Here is a 7,960-nt window from a genome sequence, read left to right on the forward strand (position 1 = left end):
GTTGCTTTTGTGCCTCAGTTTCCTCTGTTTTAATAGTTTTGTTGTCAGCTTTTCCCCTCTTTATGGTCATTCTCCAGGGAAGAGACTATTTGTTATGCTATTTTTTAAATTAATATCATGGGCCTATTTATACAGTGCAACAGAAAATGCACCTTCCACTGGAGACTTGCACAATCGTATAACCCATTTTCTCTGCATTACAAAGGCTTGAAACCTTTTCCCTCTGCTGTGAGGCTTCTCTTGGTTGAGGGCTATGCACAGTCTATGCTGTTGTACATCTTGCCCTGCTGCATCCTGGAGCCGGCCCCATGGGTGACGTCAGCCATGAGGTTCTCCAACCTTTGTGCAGGCTGGCACTACGTTTGAGAGAAAACCTTGCCCTGCATTTAGTGCACAGTATGTTCCCTCTTCCCTGCTGTCCTGAGGCAGCCATAACATTTGTAAAGTGTCCTGTTTCCCCTCATCATCATCACTGCATCAGTATTTGCTATGGTTACAGACCCAAAGGGTCAGGCGCATGCAAGCTGCCTCTCACCCAAAATGGGGTGACACCACGTAACACAGACCCTTGCTTATATACCGTCCTTCAGTCACAGCCTTTTATATTCTATGATGATCTCAAGCCAGTTAGTAACTACAAAACCTCTCTCTCTCATACATGTATTTCCTTATATGCTTTCCTTTCACTGAGGCTATAAAGAAAGCACAGGGATGACTACTTACATCTAGAAAAAGCTGAAGAGTCATTTTCCTCTTTCTAGTGCTGTGGAGGACCCTGAGGATCGTTATTCTGTGATTCCTTGGTACCAAGACCAGTCCCTTCTTTTATACTTTCTTGGTTGTACACTTAGTCTGGAGATAACTGCTGTGTGACTAGCTCCCTTCACAAGTTACCTTCATCACATCACCCCTTGCTTTTTTCAGGCCAAATGGTGTGGCAGAGGAAGAGTGATCGGTGCATCAGACAATGGCTCAGGAGACAGTTTCTGTGGCCAGTTGTTTTGATGCCCTGCATGACCTTCACCAAGCCATTCAGCTTGGCTCTGTCTCAGTTTCCCCATCTGTAAGGGGATAAGAATATTTGCAGAGCACTTTGGGTTGTTATTAATTCTTCATAGAGTATCTGAAATGTGGTGAACACTTTAAGATGCTATAAAAGTAAAAAGTATTATTATTAAGCTCAGGAGGAGGAAGTAGCTGGCCCACAAGGTTCTTCCTTCATCAATCCTTCAGAGGAAAGTCCTTATCTTTATGACCTAAACACAGAATTTTTATTCTGCTCTTGTAGAGGGTTAATGGGTATATTTTAAGTAAAGCTCTTCTGACCCAAGCTAGAGGAGCACCATCAAAATGAATGAAGCTGATGACATCTTAAATTTTTCTTATTCATCTCAGTCTAAGACAGAAAGCAGAATCGCTTTGCATGCAGAGCAACCGTTTCTCATCTGCAGAGGAAGGCTCTGCTGAAGTCACTTGCAATCGGCCCTTTCCTCTTACCCTCCAATAAACAGTAGACACGGGGCGACTATAATGGCTTGACAATAGTTGCACACCCCGGGGTTTTGCTGCTCTCGTGAAAAAAAAAAAAGAATGTCATGGACAAATGAATGTTGACAGTGGCCATACCAAACAATTCAAGAAAAAATTGCAGTTTTATATGTATTCCTGCTCCCTTTGTCAATACTTTAAAGATGGTTCTTATTTCAGAGCAGGTATTGATTGTGTATAGGTTAGGCCCCTGGTTCCATTTGTCATTTCTGATATTATAGCGTGTTATCGTTTAAAGCTGTAATGGGAGAGGTGGCTGAGCTTAAAGCAAGCTGGTTGTCTGAAGCTTTGATAAATGGCTAGATGGTCTTTGTTTCTGCAGCAGTGAGCAGTTGGCTGCTATTTGCTTTACCTTTTATCCAAGAATAACTGTGTGATGGGTTCTGGAAGTGAACAGTATCATTTTGTCAGATGTGGTTCAGAACTAGCCGGGTGGTCCTAGCAAAGCAGCTGAGGGATTTTTAACACCCGACAGGATGTGAGCAAAGGCCCTGTATAAAACTGAAACAATTCTGGCTCCACATGGCTGCCTTGGTCGAAAAGTTCTCAGAGTTGTTTTTTAAGGTGAGAGGACAGGAAGTGCTGGGGGGTGGAGTGGGGAGAGATAGTGCTTTTAAAAGCAGTTCTATTCATATGGAAGGATCTTACGAGAAAGATCAGAAGACAATAGGTGGATTAGATTTCTTTGATGAACTAACATACTTGCAAATTTTTTGCAGATCTAAATAAAAGGTCTGCTTTTCAGATGCAGTGAACAGCCCCACCCCAGCCTCTGAAAATCAGGCCAGTACAATGTTTGTGCCTGGGAGTCCGCAGGATTGTGGAGAGAGGGAGGTAACACTGTCTTTGCATTCTTTCCCTCTGCATCACTTGTATTTCTCAAGGTTTTGGTATTGCTTTCATGAAATCACATCTGTTTGTCAAACTCAAAATGCAGAGTTGCTTTGTATCTCGGTTCCACTTCATTTGAACCATCAGGAGTCTGGAAACGGTAAGTGATCCTTTTCCCAGTAACAGACACATGTCATGTCTTGGCTTTGCAGAACCTCTTCTATCTAATTTTGGGTTCACAAAACTAAGATGACACCTGTGGATGTTTCCATGTCCTGATTCCTTTGAGTCAGGCAAGTTCAATTTATAATTTGAGTTTAGCCCCATGCAATACCAAGGTCTGCCTCAAACTGAGTTGAGCCTGTCCCAAGCTAATGTTTATAAGCAGATGTAGGTAGGGGAATCAGTAATACACTGAAATTATATCTCACTGGTTTGACAACTCAGCTGTAGTAACTTCATACTCATTCACAGCACACTTGTATGGGGGCAGTCTTCAGCAGGGCTTTGAAGCAGCCCTCTGCATTGCTTCTGAATCAGCAGTCTGAATCGTTGCTTCTTAACAGCCTGGCTCTTGAGCCTTCAGGTACCTACCTTCGTTAACTTGATAATCTATGAGTGAGAGTTCAGACTATTTACTGTTCCTGCCTCTAGTAGATTGAAATGGTAGCTCTTAATCCTATCACGGAAGTTGAATTTCCCAGACAGGTAGCAGCAGATTGATTCCACCAGTTCTTTTACAGAAATCACAAAAGGCTTCTCAATAACCAAAATAAATAGCTCAGACTTCAGTGCAGCTCACAGCATGATGGCAGGGGAGCTCTGCTTTTCTGTCTATAGGAAAATATATAGAAAAATTTCTGTCTGGCATGGAAGCAGAAACAAACAGAAAGGTTAGAAGACAATTCTGCAATTCTTAGTCCTACAAGTAACACTAAGGTTCACCAAGTCTTTGGTTTTTGTGAGATTCCTGTTAGCTATTAGCTTGTGATAAAAAAGTTGATGGCACACAAACGTGCATTTGTAGGAACGACAAGATAACAAGGATAGCAAGCAAATAGAAAAGAAACCAATCAGATGTCAAACCTATGCAGAAGATATTGGGTCTCTGTAAAGTAGGAACCACACTGAACTTCCTCCATCCCTCACGCACCTGGTGATTCAAGCCAAATCCAGGCTTCTGTGGCTGTTTGAGAAGGTTTAGTCAACTATTGCACCACTCTTTGATCATGCCTCTCTGTTCTTCCTGGCTTTGCCCAGAGCTGTAGATGTAAAAACATTGCAAGAGGGACATTTCTGATTCTGCAACGCAGCCCAACACAAACAGGCCATGCTCTGAATCTATCAGCATAACATCACCTCAAGAGACCTGCCTATTCATTTTCTAGCCCAAACTGAGGATCAGATAATAGAGAGTCATGGGTTTTGGATAACACCTTACACCTCCTGTTGGTTTGTGTGCGCGTTAAAGGTCACTTTGCACTCTTCACAAAACCAAACTGATTGTGTCCCTGGCCAAAACATCCTTGTTCATGAAGCTGTGCCTCTCTGGGCCCCAAAGATGACTGAATTTCAATGAGGTTTTATTCTTCAAAATGAAAGGTGCTGTCTAACAGTAAAATATTGTTCTATTAAATTCAGCCCATGGCAGATCCACTACTGAGGGCTATTGAGGCAAATAAGAGCAGGGTGATGGCAGTGTGTGGTCATAAAGTTGCAGTATTCAAAAATGTAGAAAAAGCAGGTTGTCAGATTTCAATAAAGCAGTGGAAATGAATAGATACATCTCAGAGCTGGTTGCTTCCTAGCGGGATGGAATTTGAATAATAATATCACACTTGAACCAACATCGAGCTGGATTAATGGCTAGCAGAGGCAGAGCACTAGTATGGTGAAGGTGCAGCAGCAGCAGCACCACTGTAGGTGTTCCTAATGATACAGAGCAATGCTTCTGCTTGTTTGCACACACTATGAAAAAAATAGGGGAGGAGGAATCTGGGAATTATTGCTTTAAGCCGCAATTTTCAACAAAGAAATCTTGCCATTCCAAACTGTCTAGACCTTTAAAAGTAAAAGATGTGCAGTATTTACAATGCTCTTCAGTATTCATGAGGCTTTGCTGCTTGTTGTAAGGCGAGATGAAAACAATACTCAGTAGATTTTCATAAGTGACACACAACTGTAAGATTGATAGATGATGTGGATTTAATGTATGTGGAGTTCAGCACCAACATAAAAGCTGTGATGTACCCAAACACTGGGTTTATTAAATCCCTGTTTCCTTAAATGATCATCCAAAGCCTTTCAACACTTTCTTCTACCAGAAAATAAAGGAAAGAAGGTAGGAAAAAAGAGAGGAGGGAGGGGGAAAAAAACCCAGCCAAGGGATTCCCCTTAGTTTTGGTAGAGAATTACAATATCGGAACTGAAAGAGACAAATATTTAGACACTGTCTCTGCATAGAGATTAATGTGAGAGTCAGAAATACGTAGAATCCACTTAAATTGATGTGATTTAGTTATGAATGGTTAAACATAAGTATTCTCTGTCAAATGCCAAAACCTATTGTGTTAACTCTTTGCTTTCCCCAGCCCTCCTAAATCGACCAAATTCTTCTTAGAGCCCAGGGATTCTCACCCCCACCTCTCTGTGTGGCGGGGCCAGAGTACAGCACAAAATCCCTAAATCTGCTCTGGGAGGGGACTTGATGAATACATCAGGTGAGTGCATGGCAGCCCCTGCCTCCTACCCCCTGGGACAGACCTGCTCAAAGGGAGAGGGCTGCGCTGGGGGAGCAAGGGCACAGCAAACTACCCTCCTTTGAAACATCAGCTGGGGGAACCGAGGCCAGAGCTGTTGACTCGCCCCGAGCCAGCCTTTGCTCTGCACACCCTCCGATTTCGTTGAGACCTGTAAGTCAGCTGCTGTAACCGTTGTCCTCATGGGGCATTTCCCATGCACCTTTGCTAATTTGAAACAGCATTTCACCCTGACATCCAGTGAATTATTTCCTCTTTCATTCCAACTTCACCCATCAGGCTACATTCTTACGAATTAGGATTGACTTACACAGTGTCTCAAATCCTCTTGAAAACGATTTCTGAGTTCCTTAATTTCCACTGTCTCTAGGGCTACAAGACACACACACTCCTTGATAACAGCCGTGAGTAACATTTTCGGCCGTGCATTTACAGCGCTTTTAACAAAGGTGTATTTGCTTCTTAGTGGAACATTTCACTTAGTTTCAGGGTCATTTCCTGTGACAGCCGAATGTCTGTCTTCTTTATCACCTCAAGATTTAGTGAAATGATATAATTAGTATAGTTGTGCTCCTTAACCCAGCCAGCTGTGCTGGAAATCAGGCCATTTTAGCTCAGTTGAAAGGAGCAAATAGTATACAAACTGAAATCAGGCTTTCTGCTTTGGACCAAATTTGCCTTTTTTAGAAACTAGTAATATTACCATTGTATTTATCCCTTGGTGTAAAACATTTACTCTGGACTCGTTCGTGAGCAATCGTTTAGGTACTGATTGATTTCCCATGGTGCTCAGGGGTCTTGAAAGGCTGGCTGTTTGTGCTATGCCGTGGGAGATGTGATCAGGAAACCTGGCCTATGGCAGAGACTGAAGCTGAATAGACCTGCGTTCACTTGCTATCAGCTCTTCTCCCTGTACTTCTGAACTAGTCATTTTTCAGGTACTCTTCTGTTTCCAAACAAAAATTTAAATTTCAGTTCTTCTCTGCCCTACTTCTTTTCCTTTAAAAAAAAAAAGGCTAATTTTCCCAAGGATAACTTTGACCATTTTTTTCAATTCAGCAATATTTTCTACTAATAAAGCTTTCTTATGAGCTACTGGCATTTTTTTTGTAATACACAGGAAAAATTTAAAACAAAAATTGAGAGATAGGGGACAGAAGTGGAAGGGAAGGAGGTCAAAGCATATCCTCTTGAATTTATAAAGAAGTTAAAATAAGTGACTGTGTTCACTCCCCTTTAGTTGCTGGTAAATATCTGAAGAAATTGTTTGTAATAGGAATGTTTATTGGAAAAATAAACTTCAACAAATACGGAAAACAAATGGTAAATCCAATCAATCCAATATGACAACACATTTGCTTTAGAAATTTGAAACCAAGTATATATTCATGCAATCAAGGGCAGAGATACTTCTGTGTATCTGGTCCAAGTGAACCTTAGCAAAATGCTCACGACAAAGTGATACACTAAGAATCATTTGCAGAAAACAGTTTGAGTTATGAATAATATGCTGAAGGAAACTTGTAAATTGTAAGTAAGAAGCCGAAAATCATAAAATAATTTTTACAATGTACTTTTTTGGTTTGTCTGCCTGTGCAAGAGTGCTCATACTCATAAAGTCCTTAGATTTTCTACACAGATTAGACTGCATATGCACATAAAAATACTCATAATCACCTGAAGAAAGTGGAAAAGGAGTAAAGAAAATGGATAGATAAGACCCAGCAAAGGGAACAGGGAAGAATGGGAAATAATATAAGCAAATAAATAGAGAGAATGCATTACAATTGTTGTGCCTTCTGAAATCTGCCCGGTTGTGCCTTCTCAGCTGTTTCATGGAGTTGTTCCCTCTGGTAGAAAGTGCTTTCTTTACCTATGAAAACCTGCTTAATGTTGCTTGTCCTCTCTTGTTTTGTTTTTATAATTGATTTTTTCCATGTGTGAAATCCCAGTATTTTCTTTAAATCACAAGGATTAAATGCTTGACAAATCGGAAAGATTCAGGAAACACACAAAACTTGGAAAAGTTGGGAGTTTATTCACCCCTGCTTTCAGCTAACATGAGCACATGAACTTGTCAAATCTGTGGCTTTCTTTTTAAAGAATTAAGCAGAGTGGGGAAGCACTAACATGCATATCTAGGCCTTCCTCTCACTGCTTCTATCCATATATTATTTCCTTTAACTCTCTTTTCTTTCCTCACCTGTTTATCATGATTTTTTTTTCTCCTTTAGGTTACTCCTTTTTTAAATAGCCAAGTCACTCCCATCTTAGGCTGTTTGCGTTTTTGCACCGTGCTCATCTGCACACTTCCAGATGGGTGTTTAACGCGCCTGTGTGCCTCAGCACAGGCTCACTCAGAAATTCACCCCATTTGTTTATTCCTTTGTTGCATTTAGAAACAAAATAGGTGCTCTCCACAACTGCTTTACATGTATTTCTTTATCAGTCTGCCAGTCTTCCTTGTGCAGAAAGATGGGACTACCCAGTACTATTACAGATGGTGCTATCAGTTCTGCCAGATAGGTCTTAACCTGTCCTTTAACTTCATCACTATACAGCTGGCCATTCATTCAGACTCTTGGAAGCCGATATTTGGGGTTTTCTCCCTTTTCTTGTGCAATATTAAATATATCATGAAAGTGCCCTGTGCCAGTTTTGAAAGATAAAGGTGATATCTATACTTTTGGGAAGCAAACAATAAAAACGCCGCTGCTGTGTTTGCAGATGGTAGGTCATGCACTTCTGTAGCTGCAAGCCTTCGTGTGAGCGTGCACGAGTGTCACCTGAGATGAAGCAATGATTTCCTCTTCCTGGCCTGA

This window comes from Cariama cristata, unplaced genomic scaffold (assembly GCF_000690535.1).
Source record: "Cariama cristata isolate BGI_N322 unplaced genomic scaffold, ASM69053v1 scaffold922, whole genome shotgun sequence".
Taxonomy (NCBI): Eukaryota; Metazoa; Chordata; class Aves; order Cariamiformes; family Cariamidae; genus Cariama; species Cariama cristata.